The sequence below is a fragment of the Canis lupus genome, chromosome 5 (assembly GCF_003254725.2).
Source record: "Canis lupus dingo isolate Sandy chromosome 5, ASM325472v2, whole genome shotgun sequence".
NCBI lineage: Eukaryota > Metazoa > Chordata > Mammalia > Carnivora > Canidae > Canis > Canis lupus.
Window position 1 is genome coordinate 9,173,268 of NC_064247.1, and position 15,367 is coordinate 9,188,634.

At 51.3% G+C, this 15,367-nt stretch overlaps 1 protein-coding gene across 19 annotated transcripts in view; it reads right to left on the reverse strand.

Moving 5' to 3' along the window:
• Positions 1-15,367, reverse strand: part of PKNOX2 (PBX/knotted 1 homeobox 2) — a 309,171-nt gene that overhangs the window by 114,585 nt on the left and 179,219 nt on the right. For 3 of the 19 annotated variants that reach the window (XM_049109793.1, XM_025465050.3, XM_025465052.3), the window contains one exon: positions 9,274-9,389. The exons of the other annotated variants lie outside the window; for them this stretch is intronic. The gene's annotated coding sequence lies outside the window, so the exon portion shown is untranslated. The remainder of the gene's footprint in view (positions 1-9,273; positions 9,390-15,367) is intronic. 19 annotated transcript variants of the gene reach the window in all.

Consider the following 15,367-nt stretch of genomic DNA (forward strand, 5'->3'; position numbering starts at 1 on the left):
TGCTGAGGAATTTATAGCATTCTTTGCATCTCTGACTTCTGATAGTCTACCCAGCCTTCCACGACCATTTCAAATGCTACCTTCTGCAAGAATCTTTCCTGGATCTTCCCCGGGCAGAAATGGTCTCTCCTCCCTTTGGGCTCTCACAGCACTTTGTATCTCCAAGCGCTGCCAACTTTGTCTCATCCCAGTTAGGGCGACGGTAATTTATGTGTCTGCCTCCTCCACCGTGTCTGAGGCGGGGACAATTCTTGTTCACTTCTGTATCACTCACAGTATCTGGAACTGTGCCTTGGGCATACGAGGTGATCCAAACATATTGGTTGGGTTGAATTGCATTGCTAATTATATTTCTAAGGAGGGCTGGTAAAAGAAGGTAGAGTTAATCCATGTCTTTCTAATGGTGAATGTGAAATGTCACAGACATCTCATCTTTTGTCCTCATTCTCAAATCTGAGCTTGAGGATGATTTAAAAGCACATGTGCAAAAGATGAAAGGAGGGGCTTATAAACAAGAAGCAACAAAAGAGTAGCCCGCACCTGTTAGAAGTGTGCTAGGAAGGCCAAAGCCCAGAATGCACTGGTGTCTGAAAACACCCCATCCCCCACAGTTCCCCTCTCTTTTCTCTCTTAAAAAGCAATACTTGAAGCAAAACGGAAGAGAAAAAAAAATCAGAGAGTGAGTAGCTACGGTCCGGGCAGACATATGAGGTTACCAGATAGCAAAAGGAAAGCAAACAATTTAACTCCCACTTTGCTTTGTTATCTTCAAGGACAACAATCATCAAAACAGAAAAATGATTTCTAAAAGGTTCAAGTTTGAGATAGGTGAGGAGATGGTAATCGAGCAGCTTATGGTGTTAAGTAAAGTCAAGGCCAAGGACACCAGCAAATCACACCTCAGAGCATGGAAGGAACTTAAGGAGAGGACTGCTGAGCCATGGTTAGCTGTCTGTGAACTGATGAAAAGAAATATTTTGGGGGTTTTTTGTTTGTTTTTTAAGAGATGGAAACATGCAAAAGTCATCTATCTTTTCACAAAGTGGCTAATAGATTCTGGAAGCCACATAACTGTAAATTCAATATGAATTGCTAACAAAAATTCTAAATTGAATTAATTATGAAAGAAAGAAGTGATGACCAAGAATCAGAATAGCTCCACTGAAAACCGATCATGTTTAACTTGATTGCCCTTTGTGAAAAAAAAAAAAAAAAAAAAAAAAAAAGCAGAAATCCTAGGTTGGCAGACAAGGAAAATTCTGAGAAGTATGTTGATTTCAGCAAGATACATGATGGCACCTTCCATGATATCCTTCTGGGTAAGATAGGCTGGTCTGGGGCACCTGGGTGGCTTAGTCAGTTAAGTATCTGCCTTCAGCTCAGGTCATGATCCCAGGGTCCTGGGATCGAGCCTGCATCGGGCTCCCTAGTCGATGGGCAGCCTGCTTCTCTCTCTCCATTTCTTGTGCTCTCTCACATGCTCACTCTCTCAAATAAATAAATAAATAAATAAAGTCTTTAAAAAAATACATAGATTGATCTGAGGAGTAAGTTGGATGAGAGAATAGGTAGGTGAACTTTTAGCGAGATTGTGATCATCCCTCATCAGTAGTGGCCAGCCGATGCCAGTGTGGTGGGAGTGACTGGCTCTGTGCCACTGAGTGTCTTTGCCAGTGAGATCTGCATGATGTTGTAGAAGGTTTGCTTATTCTACACACTGGGAGGGGTAGTTAATGTGTTTCCAGACAGAATTAAGATCGAGCTCATGAGGCAGGAGACACAGGCTGAAAGCAAGGAGATGATGCTGAAGAAAGGAAAATATAAAGTTATACTGCTTGAGGAAACGGCAAGGTGTACAAGTGAGGGGGGTGGAGCTTAAAGCCACTGCATGGGAATAACAAAGAGGGAAGTTTGGTTGAACATTCCATAGGTACCAGTGTTGTGGCGTGGCTGCCAAAAAAAAAAAAAAATGTAATTGCAATTGCAATCTAAGGCTGCATTCCTACAAGTCCAGGTGAAGGTGGCGATGGTTTAGACCGTGCTGGAGGGTCACGCTTACTTACTTTATCAGAGGAACACTGAGACTATGAGTGCATCAGGGAGCTAGGCTAGCATAAAAGGTATCTACCCGCAGCACAGAAGACCCAGAGAGAGGCATGAGCATTGTCCTCAATGTTTAAAGTGCTATGACAGGGATGCCTGGGTGGCTTAGCAGTTGAGCGTCTGCCTTTGGATCAGGGCATGATTTCGGGGTCTGGGGATCGAGTCCCACCTCAGGCACCCTGCAAGGAGCCTGCTTCTCCCTCTGCCAATGTCTCTGTCTCTCTCTGTCTCTCATGAATAAATAAATTGAAAAAAAATAAATAAAGTGCTATGACACAGAAGAGCTATTGCTCTTACACTCTGCTGTCCAGAGCAGAACTAGGACAGGAAGGTGGAAGTGACAGAGACATAGTTCCCCTTTGTGTCCTACTGGGAGAGCTGCCCCAGAGCAGAGCAGAGCAGAGCAGAGCAGCTGCCTCCACCAGGAGCTATCAGGAGGACAGTGAAAGCCTGTGTACTGGAAATGCCTTCATATCATGGCAGGTTAAACCAGTTGACCTCTATGACCCCTTCCGGCTTAGGACATGATGAGACCCCTGAGTGAGGAAGGTGTTTCTGATTGGGGCAAAGCCTCTCCAGGGTCCTTCCAATACATCGTGGAGGTCATCATCTCCTTGGCCAGCGTCATAAATCTGGTCCTGCGTTCTGGGGAATTACTCTTGGGAGAGATGAGCGCGGTCGTGACATGTGGCATTTGGAAAAGAGCCAACATTTTCCCCTGTGCTTCTCACAGAGATTCCCTGTCCCCACCCCCACCCCCTCCAACATTTCTGGGAGGAGTGTGGCTCCATCTTCATCTTCCTCTGGGGCGTGAGCAGAACTAGGCAGAGGTGGGAAGGGAAGGCAATGGTGTGACTGCCGCCTCTGGAGCTCAGAAGGCCAGTGAAGCTAGCAAGGCCCAGCCCAGGCACAAGCCAGAGAGCTGACCACCATGGCCAAGTGCATGATGACAAGCTGATAACTTGTCAGAAGGGGAGAGCAAGAAGCAGTTAGGGAGCACATTCCAAGGAAGGCCAACCCAATAGCCAAATGGTCTCCCTGGACCATACACTCAACACCCATTGATACAAATTAGGTATCTGTGAGGGATTCTTATTTCCAGCCCTCCCTGGGTCTTTGCTCACAAGGCTCTGTCTTCTCAACTGTCCTCCCTCCCTTCGGGTTTGCCTTTTCTGGTCTTGCTCATCCTTCAAGGCCTATCCTTTGCATAACCTTTTAGTTTCTAAATTGAAGTCATTTCCCACTGGAGCACTCACTGTGTTCTGCCTTGAAGTATGTGGAGTGATATTTGTGCCTGGTATGCCTCCTTCATCAGGAAGCAAGTTCCTGGAGGGTAAAATAGGTGCCTTTTGCATATTATTAGTCTCGCATTAGTGGCAACGTGGTGGCTATTAGAGCACTGCCCTCATGGTCCCGAGTTCTGGCCTTGACTTGGACAGCAGATCCTGTAGGCCTCACGTTCCTGAAGAGTGAAGTGAGTACAGATCCCCAAGTCCACACCCTTACGATTCTATTCAGTAAATGTTGTCTTGAGGTATTTTCCTGTATCACCATTGTCAAACCCTGTTCATCCTATGGTCTGCTTTCATTTCTGGATTTTTTTCTGTTGTCGTCGCTCCTCCAACCACCCATCCATCCCTCCGTCTGTCTGTCCATCCATGCACCCTTACTTTTAACCAACATTTATTGAACATTTGCTTTGGACTAGGTCACCCAAAAGACAAAGATGTACGTACCGTTCCTAAGAAGAGCACGGTTATAGCAGGGGACACAGCCACGTGAGCGAGTAAGAGCGAGTAACACGCGTACAGGGGGATGCGAGCTTTATCAGAGGTGAGCAGGAAGTGTGCTGGGCCCCCAGGGGAGGGATGGACAGGGAGGAGGAGGCGGATCACAATGCCCAAGCCCCTCCTAACCCCCTCAGCTCTGTCTCTGACCCTGATGACTTGAAGCCTTCTCCTTGGTCTCTCCTCCCAACATGGTACCGAGAAGAGAGGATTTGTGTGAAGCAGAAACAGGGTGCAGAGGGGCGTGTCCTCCCGGTCCACAGGGAGCCTGTGGGGTGGTGCAGGGGGAGCTCTGAGGTCCAGGGTCTGCATTCCCCAGCCGCTCCCCTCTCCCTGCCCCCACTGCAGCAGCGCGCTCGGCGAGTCATTTATTCCTCCATAACATTTGCTCGAAGGAACGTTGCCGCTGAATTATAGCTGGGACCATTATCCCACAATAACTGTCTGGGAAATGTTAATGTTAATGCATGGATCATGCAGAATGCCACATTAGGGGTTTTATGGTGGACATAACATTTTTATGAACTTTTTCTCTGGTAGCATCAGCCTTTGATGGAAAGAAAAGAAAAGAGGGAAGAAATAAAGGCAGAGTGGGGAGGAGGAAAGCAAGCCGGGCGGCGGAGAAGTGGCCCTGGGAGCACAAGGGCCATTTGATGGCCCCTAAGGCTGACCCCCCCCAGAGCTGCTCCCACTGGGGGGGCCGCCCGGCAGCGCGCCAGCGGACTGAGTATCTTTCGTGTTGGGTGGTTGGGAGTGGGGGGCAACCAGCCAAACCGGCAACTGGCAGGAGACAGGGTCTACTTGGGCAGACCCATAAAACTTTTCAGCCCTTTCAGCCACCTGCTGCCAGGCAGGCATTTGGTGCCAGTGGGGGCCAAGGGAGGGGTGTGGAGGGGGTCCCGGGCTCGGTGGGGCGGCCACCATACCTTCCGGATGAGGGGACGGTTCCCTAGCAGAGCAGCTTTGGGGGCTCACCTTGGGGAGTGACGGCTAATGGCTTAAGGAGATTTTAATTTCTGCCATTAAATGGAAAAAAAAAAAAAAAAGGAAAAACACAATCTTGGGAATGGCAGTATTTTACACCTGGCTTTTAGAAAGGACTAATAAAGGCAGTGTTTAGCATTTTATATCCTTACTCAAAAATAACGATCTTTGGTTCTCATCTCAGACATATTTTAAGTGAGCCTGTGTCTTCTACCTCCAGAATATTCTTTCAGAAGGCTGGATTTATGGCTCTGTTCTTTGCCTGCCCTGGGCTCCAATTTAAGCCTCGTAACCACTGCATTACGGTCAGTTTGCCTCTTCTCTTCCCTCCTCTCTACCTTTGCAGTCGCCCCCGATGCTGTTACTGCAATTTTTCTTCCAGACAGAGTGCTGTTTAGCTCCTGACCCTGCAAGACACCTAACACCTGTTTACAGCCATTCCTTTGAGCACATTAAAACTCGGGCTGGGGGTGGGGTGGCAATGCTGTTCCGCAGCCCCTTCTCGGGTGGTGTCAAATCCCCACAAATCACCACCCCGGGAGGCTCCCTTCCCACCCCCCACTCCCCACCCGCAGCAGACCGTGAGTCCCTCTGAGCCAGGACAGGTGTGTGGTGGGGAGGCTCGAGAGGTGTGTATGGTGCCCGAGGCAGGAGCAGATGCAGAGAGTTGGCAGGAGCCTGGCTCTCTTTAAGAACACATTTGTGGGCTTGCTGAGAAGACCTGACCGGTGAGCATGGTCAGTAGAAAGAAAGGGTGCCTGCAGGCCAGACCTTCCAGGTTCCAGCTCTACAACGGCCTATGACCTTACTGAGGTCACTGAATCTCCGGGGGTCATTTTTCCTCTGGCTCAGGCCAGATGGCAGCTCTCTGGGTCTTCTGAGCCAGTCTGACTCTGTGACCTGCTCAGATCATCTGGAGGTTGTTTAGGTGGCTTTGGGTGTCTGGTCTAACCTTGAGGCAAGGTGAGTGCCACAGACATTGGGCTGGATGAGTCTAAATCCAGGCTTCACCACTTCCTAGCTCTGGGAACAGAGCTTTTTAACAAACCCTTGGGGTCTCTATGCCTGCACGTAAAGAGGAAATCACAGTGCATATCTCGTAGGTTGCCAAGGTCAACATGCCTGCGAACACCCTCAGCAGTTTACGCATGTATTACACTTGACTTATATATTATGTCTGCTATTCCGCACTAGAATGGAAGCTTTGCGAGGGTGGGGATTTTGCTTTGTTTTCTTCACAGATGTATCTCTTATGCCTTGGCCAGTACCTGGCACATCGTAGGACCTCATTCAATATTCAGGGAACAGATGAATGTCAAAGAGTGCTGGGGCAGATCGGAGTCCCTCAGTATCCCCACTTCTGCCCCTAAGTATGTGCCCTAAAGCTCTCCAGAGGAGGACATTCTCCAGGCTCTGGGGGCTTTTGAGTCTCTTGACATAAAATGCCAGTTTAAGGAGCATCGAAGGCATTCACGACCCAAGATGTAAAAGGAATTTGCACAAGCCCTCACGTCTGTTCTGGCGGATACCGAGAGCAGGTGTACCTGAACCAGGCAGCAGGCTGGGAGCCCTCCCCTATCCAGAGACCCCCTCCCATCCTTCCCCAGGCCGCTCCCCTCCTTCCTGAGCTGCCACACACTCGCTCCTGGGGACCCCTGCCATATGCTCCATTCCAGCTCTAAACTGCGTGCTAATTGTTCTGAATGAACAGCTCCAGCTGGAAAAGCAGGCAGGCCGTTTACAGACCTTAAGATAACACCCAGCTTCCCGTAAGTAAGGGGGGTTTCCAGGGAAGGGGAATGGAAAGTCTTCCTTTCAGGGCCAGAGCTGGGCGAGACGTGTCCCTGGGGCTGGGGCTGCGGCTGGGGCTACAGTCCAGGGTATCAGCTCTTCTTGATCTCTACCCAACTGAACCCATTTCAAAGCAGCCCCACCTGAGCAGCCTTCCCTGTGGCGGCCCAGAGCCATTTTGCACCTCCTGTCCAAGGCCCAGCTCCCGGCATGTGTGGAGAATCTCCTGTAATGGTGTCCCTTGTGCTTCCAGAACCCGGCCACATCCCTGCGTTCTCTAAGAAGCCTTTCAAGATTGGCTCACGTTAGGCCCCTCATTCAGAGAGGCATTGTGCATTGCATCTATTTGGGGAAGTGGGGAAGGAAGGAGGGTGGATGGAGGGTGGAAACGGGCTGGCAAGGAACGACTTGCTCTGCCACGGAGGACTGCCTTGACAACCTGCGTCACCCTGCACGTCATCTACGCGTCTTTTTGTGTCATCCTCCTACTGCCTGTCCCTACACCGCATGCCCAGTTTTCGCCGAGGTTCTGCAGTGCGGATTTCAGCTTTGTCCTCCATTTCCATCCACGTTTCCCAAAGAGGGAAGGAGAAATGCGTACAGGGCAGTTTTCTGAAGGAGGCGCCTTGAGGTTGGGAAGAACCTGGGGGACCATGACACTGAACTCCCTGATTCACTGAGGAGGAGGCGGAGGGGGCTGCGGGTCTCTCCCGGCAGGGAAGGACTCACCCCTGCACCCTGCCTTCTTCCTCGTGCCTGGGGCCTGCCTGGGGACATGCCAGGGAGGACGGGGCTGTGACCACAGCTTTGAGACTGGGGCTCAACGCCAGCTCTGCCACAAATGAGCTGTATGGCCTCAGGCGTGTCACTCAATCTGTACCCCCATTTGCTCATCTATAAAAGTGAGGGTGAAGCAACGCTTGCTCTGCTTACCCCTCAGGGTGGTTGGAGGGTCAGAAGAGAAACAAGTGTGAGAAAACAATGAAAACCGAAAAGCAGGATTCAAAAGTAAGGGATTTAGGTTATGCTTATTTTCAAGGCTTGGAGTCTTTCTTACCTACCGGGGGTTAAGGTTTTGGAAGAGGTAGAGAAACAGCCATCTGCGTGAAAAAAAAAATATCTGCCTGGTTCTCCCCACCTGGCATAAGAGCAACAAGGAGGGCTGCTGAGGAAGGCAGAGGCTTGGCCTGCTCCGCCTGTGTCTCTTCTAGAGGCGGGAGCGCACGGAGGTCTGATCCCCGAGCAAGCCGGCTCTCACACGTCTGCCTGCCCCGAGTGGAGCCACGGGGGAAGCTTTCAGTTTAACAAAAGGAAGAGCAGACTGGCCATGAAATGCCTGTGGATTGGTGGGCCGGGTGGGAGCTGGACAACTTCAGTGTTCTGGAGGCTTCTGCTGCCTCCAAAGTCTCTCACAACAGACATTCCCGGACTTCTGAGACGCTGCTGGGAAAGGAGGTGGCGAGGGCACGGCGAAGGGGAAACGGGCCTCTCTTTGAGGGGGTGTTTAGCCAGAACCTCCTGGCTCTGGCCCATGTGCCTGCCCTGCTTCCCTGTCAGGCACTGTTTGTACATAAGACTTACGGCTCCTGGCAACGGGCCTGACTCGGAGACAGCCTTGACCCTGGAGGGCCTGACCCAGTCCCCTTGGCCCCATGGCCCCACCAGTACACTGGGTGGCCAAGAGGCCCTCGACAGTCAGCCTCTCTCCAGCCAAAGGAGGGCAGCAGGGGAGGTGAGCCAGAGGCCAGCTCCTTCCCTGGAAGGCTCTAAGCCCAGCTTCGGCTACAGGCCAGCCTGCTGAAGGCAGTAGGGGAGGTGGTGGTCAGGGGGAGCTTCATGGGCAGAGAATTACACCCATATGATCCCCGATCAGACATGGCCTCAGTTACTCAAAGGATTGCCAGAGTCTGGGTCAGCCCAGGGCCAGAGAGTTGGCTTAGGTATTCTCTGCCTCTCCAGGCCCAATTTCTAGGTCTGATGGCTGAATGTGGCCTTTTGACTGGTGCCATTCACGCTTCCTTCTCATTGCATGCAATGCCTTTCCTCCCCTCCTCTGCCAGTAGAAAGTCTACTCATCCTTCAAAGTCCAGCTCAGATGTCACCTTCTCTTTGAAGCCTTCCTGGATCTCCTCCAGGCAGCAGAGGGTGTCACCCACTGCTCTGGATTCCCCTGGCAGGCAGAGTTAGCTGCTCCTGAGATGCCGTGATCACACTTAGCACACAGTCAGCAGCAGGCCCTGAGCTCCCTGTAGCACTGAGCTCACCAACACACCCTGCGATCTCCAGCGGCACCACGCACAGATCCCTGCACACAGTAGGCACTTAAACATTCACAAGCATGCAAATGTGTAATTGCATACCTGCCGGGGCCTGAATACATCTGTGAAATGAACACCCAGAAAGGAAGAATTGGAAAGATGGCTGAGCGTCCTGAAGGTTGCCCAAGGGAAGCACCTCTGCCTACCTCTCCCTCTACCTGCCTCAACCCCAAGCCCAGAGCCCACCAAATCCAAATGGTTTTTTATCAGCGATGAAACAATAGATGATCTTTTGACATTTCCCGGGCTGTTTGGAAGGAGGAAAGATAATATGTAATAAATTCATATACTTCTCTGTGTTTCCTGGCTCCAGCAGCTATATTTCCATCTCTTTATGCAGGAGTCCTGGGGAGCTGAAATCCTTGATAATGCCAAACAATTCAACACTTTTTTCTCTTTACTCTGTCTGCACCACAAAAAAAAAAAAAAAAATCGACTTTATGCTGGCAGCTGTGGGAAGTGAAATCAGATGCCACATTCCTTCTTGCATGCAAGAGAAGTCAGTTCTGCTTTGGGGGCCCCGTCTCTACTGGAGGGTCTTTGGGAAGGAGAGCTTAGGACCATGTCTGATTAACCCAAGGTGAAGGGCAGTCTGGCCCCGCCTGCCCCCGGGGGATAGGGACTCGTGGATCTTGCACCTGAGGTGTCTAGGACAGACTGAGCCATTTTCTCTCTGTGCCTTCTATCTCCACCGCCCACGGTCCTTTCTCAGACAGTCCCAGCAGTGGACCGACTACATCTGATCTGACTCCAAACAAACACTCTCCCAAGCCAGAGCAGCCCAGGGCCCTGGAGGTTAGTGGAGCAGGCTGATGCCTTTGAGCTCAGACTCTCAACTTGAACAGCGCATTTCAGCCCAGGGCTGAAATCAGCATCCATTAGCAGCACCTTCATTTCTCGGAGAAGGGAACTGGGGACAAGCTGGAGGACAAGGCTTAACCCAGGGCCATGCACCGCAGTCGGCTAGAGCTTCAAACCTCTTCTCTTGACCTCTAGGCTGGAGATTTATCTATTTGTCCGTCTACCCTTTGAGTCCTCTAACAAATCTTAAATGCCTCCCATGTGCCAGGCACTGTGTTCAGGTCCCAGGAAGCTTCCCCTGAATCAGGGGAGCTTTGCTTTCAGGTTTTCCTGTAGAGACATAATGCAGGGCTCTGCTCGTTTGGATCTGAGTAGGTTCTGCAGGACACACAGTGTGTGGCTTCAGCAGGCATTTACAACACCCCCAGCCTCTCCTTCCTTGCAACCACTTCCCCCCAGACCCCCTACACACACACACACACACACACACACACACACACACACACACTCACCTACACTCCAGCCATCCTAAAGTGCACTGAGTACCCCGAGGCAGTGCTGTGACATCAACGTGCCATTCCTTCCTTCTCATATACTAAAGAGATATGGGCTTGAGATTCTAAATAAGGGATTTGAATCTTGGTCCCACTACTTGCCAGCTGGGGGGACTGTGGCAGGTGACCCCTCTGTGCCTCAATGATCTCATGTGTAAAATGGGGATAATCATGATAACACCCCCTAGGATAAAAGAGGATTAAATAGAATAATACACACGCAGTGGTTAGCACAGCGCCTAGCACATAGCATTCAAACACCACTTGCGGCTGTCAATAGTAGTCGTAGCCTGATAGGGAGTGGCCCAGAGAGGCCTAACTGGAGTGGGAATAGAGAGTTCTCCAGCCCTAGCCTTGGCCAGCTTTGTTCCTTCCAAAGCAAAAGGCGCTATTCCAGAATGAGGGTGGGAGCCACTCATCTCGGCTTGACCTGCTTCTCGTCCCCACATCCTGCCCTGTGAGGGACGGCCCTGAGATGCTCTTGCAAGCTTTTTCCCTCTCCTGTCCCTGGGGAGAGTAGGGGCAAGAAACAGTGACCCTCACCCTGGACAGTCAGCCTAGGGGTGATGAGCATCGGTCTTTCATGGGGAAAGAACCATTAGTCTCCCAGGCCATCAGCTACCTTTCAACCCCAGCCGCAGGGAGGGAAAGACAGGGGTGGGGTGGGGTGGGGTGGGGGTGTCTCAGAAACTGGAAAGAGACTAAGTGCTTTGGGCCCCTCTGGGCTTGCTCTGCAGTTTTGGGGGAAGCACCTAAGTCCCTCCTGGCCCCGGACCTGACTCAGGAAAGCCCAGAGGGAAGTAGGTGGGAGGATGCAAGGGGACTCAGATTGTGCAATTCCAAGGTTCCTCAGCCACCTGCTTCTGGGTGGGGGAACCAGGGGGCCCTGGGGCCAACTTTGGGCTCCTGCCAGTGCCATTTGGTGAACACTTCCACATCCTCTTCTTTCTCTCAATCAGTCTTGGAGACAAACAGGCAGAGATCATTGACCCTATGTAATAGGTTAGTATGTCAAAGCTCAGAGCTGCTGAATGTCATGAGTAAGTGGTGTTGCCAGGATTTGAACCCCACCTATCCTGATTCCTAGTCGAGCATACCTTCCCTCCAACACCCTGCCCTCCACCCTGCCCTGAGTGGCCAGTTCTTCATTTCCCCATGGAGGTAGCTGAGGGGCTCATTGACCTCACCCCATATCCTGCACCCAGGGAAGGGAGGTCAGCAAGCAGAGTCACACACTCAGACTGTAGCCTGGATTAGAACTTGGCCTGGGGAAACCTGACAGGTGCTTTGGGACTTGGGACTTGAGAATTGATGGCCAGGTAAGGACTGAGAAAGGGAAGAACAAGGTCTGGCCTACAGGTGCATCACGTGGGTTGAGGAGACCCTGGGAAGAAGTTGAAGGTCATGAGCCCCTATCTGAGCTTCCCGGTTGACCACTTCTGACTTGGGCCTACAGCTTAGCTTGCATGCATGCATTCATTGATTCCAAGTATCTCCTCGGTACTTGATGCTGTGCTAACAGCTACCCTTGCAGGAGCTCAGAGCTTGGTACCTGGGAGACCTTCCTGCAAACTGCCAAGGCTAAATGCTCTCAGGACACTGTGGGAGCACAGGGAAGGAGGCACTGGTTCTGCTTCTATCTGTGCCAGAGTCTGGGACAGCCCCTCTAGCTAATGCTTCTGTGCTTCATTCCAGTTTCAGAACGAGCCCTCCACTCAGGTGGCCAACTGAGGGCCAGGTAGCCCTGTACGCAGGGGTAGGCAGTCGTGTTCCCATGTACCCATCTGTCAGCTCCAGATTGTCCCACATGGGCCTCCGGCCAGGACACTCATGCACAGGTGGCCCTCTGGGTTTATGTCCCTCAGCAGGAGGCCTGATCTTTCTAGACCTCCCATGCCCGTCTATACTGCCACAGTGCAGGAGCTCCTTTATGTCCTCAAGGCCATCTTCTGAAGGATCTGACCCTCCCGTGCTCTTCAGCTTGTTCAATCGGGCCTGTTCCACTAAGGCTCCTTAGCTGCCCTCACTCTATATGGGTCTCCCCAAACCTTAAGGTCCTCCCTTGTAGCAGAGACTCAGCCTGGTGAGTCTCACATTGAGCCTTCACCCTGTGACAGATGCATGGGGTTGCATGGCAGCAAGAACGAGTGATTAAGACTGTTTGTCCTCAGAGCAGTGATGACTGGTGGGAGCTACAGAAATGTGACCACGAGCTAGTGGATGGGGAGGGTGATAGGGGGCTCAAAGAAGGGCCAGGGCCATCCTGGGGAGGAGAGGACGCTGAGCTGGCCCCAAACAAAGAAACTAATAGTGGTGGTGAGGAGAGCTTTTCAGACAGAGGAAATAGCATTTGCGAGGGTAGGAAACAGCACAGCGATGCAGGAAATGATGAGAAGTTCGTGTATTTGATGAAGGGGTGGCAGGAGATGAGGCTGGCGAGGATAGAGGCCGGCTGATGGAGGGCCCCACATGCCAGGCTCCGAAGCTCGGCCTTTATCCTTTCAGGAACAGCCAGTTTTCTTGAAAGCATTGCACTCCCTGCAGAGATTCACGTCAGGTATCGTCTCCTCCAGGGAACCTTCTCTGACTTCCCTAGAATCACGGACTTTGTGAAAGAGGAGTTCCTTTCTCTTTTACGGTACTCATCACATCACTCTAAGTTTTTGTTTAAATCACTGTTTCCACCACTATTCTGGAGGTCACATATAGTTTTCTGTTCTTTTTTAGGGCCCCCAGAATCTAGCAGGAGGCCTGAAGGTACCCAGGTGCTTACTAAGTATTTTACGGATAAATGAGGGAGAGCATGTTGAAGTCAGATGATTTCTTCACTCCCTGCTCTCTGCCTTCATTCCGAATCCTCAGTTTAAACAGTAAGTATTGATTTATATCTGTACTGATCTATTTCCTGATCTATATCATGGAAATAATAGTACTCTGAGGATTATTGTAAGGAATGATATAAGTAAAATTGTTTAAGATATAAAATCACAGGGCAGCCCCGGTGGCTCAGCGGTTTAGCACTGCCTTCAGCCCAGGGGACGATCCTGGAGTCCCAGGATCAAGTCCCACATCAGGATCCCTGCATGGGGCCTGCTTCTCCCTCTGCCTGTGTCTCTGCCTCTCTCTCTCTCTCTCTCTCTCTCTCTCTCTCTCTCTCTCTCTGTGTCTCTCAGGAATAAGTAAAATCTTAAAAAAAAAAAAAAAGATATAAGATCACATAGTAAGTTCCCCATAAATGCAAGCTTCCCTTCCCTCTCATTCAGTTCATATTTATTACTCACTTTCTATGTGCCAGGCACTGTTCTAGGCACTGGGTTCATAGCGGGAAACAAATCAAACCCTCTAACTTCGTAGGACGCCCTTCTAATTGGGTGAGACAGATAATGCCAGATGGAGGAGATAAGAGCCTTGGAGGAGAATAGGCCAGAACAAAAAGGAAAGGGGGAGTCCCAGGAGTCAAGGTGGTGTGGGGGGGAGGCAGGAAAACCCATCGGTGAGATGCCAACTGAGCAGAGACTTAAAGCGACCAAAGAGTGTTCAGGGCAGGAGGGGTGTGTTGGAAGAACAGCAGGGCGGCCAGCGTGGCTGGTGCCGAGCCAGCCGGGAGACGTGGTAGGCCTGGCAAGGTTCCGGAGCAGGTGAGGCCGCGGGAAGACTGAATTTTCCCTCTGAATGAAATGGAGGCCATTGGAAGAGTGGATAGAGTGGTGTGATCTCATTACCATTTTAGATGGGGACTCTGGCTGGCTGCAGGGGGGTGAGAACAGGCTGAAAAGTTGCGATGAAGGATGACGGGTTGGGGCCAATTGCAATACTCCGGGCAAGAGACAGTGGAGACGGGCCCAGAGTGGGAACAGTGGAGAGGAGTCTGGTCCACCAAGGCTTCTGCATTCAATGCTGTAGAGTGTGAGAGAAAGAGAGATGCCAGGATGACCCCAAGGTACTTGACCTGAGCACCTGGAAGCCTGGATTTCTCCTTCGCTGAGATGGAGAAGGCTGCCTGCCCTGCACCAGGTGGTGCAGAGGTGGAGAGAACCAAAGAACATTCCGGAAATGTGTATACCCACATCGGGCAGTGGGGAAAATTATGCATGGTGCGTATGAGGGAAGAATAGGAAATAGCAGCCTATGAAAGAATAAGCCAAATAGAAGCCAAATGCCAAAATGATACAGACAAGCACGGTTATGGCTGGTCAGGAAGGCGATCACTTGTGTTGGCTCAGGCTCTGAAACTGCCCTTTACAAAAGCCACCTTCTCGCCAAATCCAGGGACCTTGTCTCAGACCTCATTTCCTTTCCACTCATTGTCACATTTGACCCTAGGATCTACCCTCCTCGGTGAGAAGCCGCCCACAGCTACGGCCCCCTCGCGCGGCTCTCCTGTCCTGCTGCTCCAGCTCACGGTGAGCTCCTCCTCTCAACCCATGTACCCACCCAAGGCTGCTGGGGCCCTCATGATGCTCTCTGGTTCTGAGAGTGGTGCGTGCATGCACGTGCATGTGCAAACCCATGCACACATGCGTGCACACATGCAGATTTGATCTGTGACCCTCAGAAGCCTGAGGACTTTTGTCTCAACAGGACGTTTATTTTAGGTGTCCAGTTATCATCTCATGTGCAGGCTAAGCTCAGTACCTCCTCTCTTTCAGCTTTTCAGGTCACCTTGCCGGTTTCTTTCTTTTTCTTTTTTAAAGGTTTTATTTATTTACTTGAGATTGAGCACAAGCACGAGCTGGGGTAGGGTCAGAGGGAGAAGCAGGCTCTCCGCTGAGCAGGGAGCCCAACCCTGGGACCATGACCTAAGTGGAAGGCCACCCAGGCACCCTACCTCACTGGTTTCTGTCAGCGGCATCATGGTTGTGCCAACACTCTGGCTCCAAGCCTCAGATTCATCTTTGGCTTGTTCCTCATCCTCATCCTTTTATCCATGAAGTCATCCAGCCCTATCCCTCCTTTCTGGGAAAGGCTCCCTTATATCTCCTGACTTAATTCCTGCAACACGGGACCCTGTCTCCAGCCTCCCTGCCTG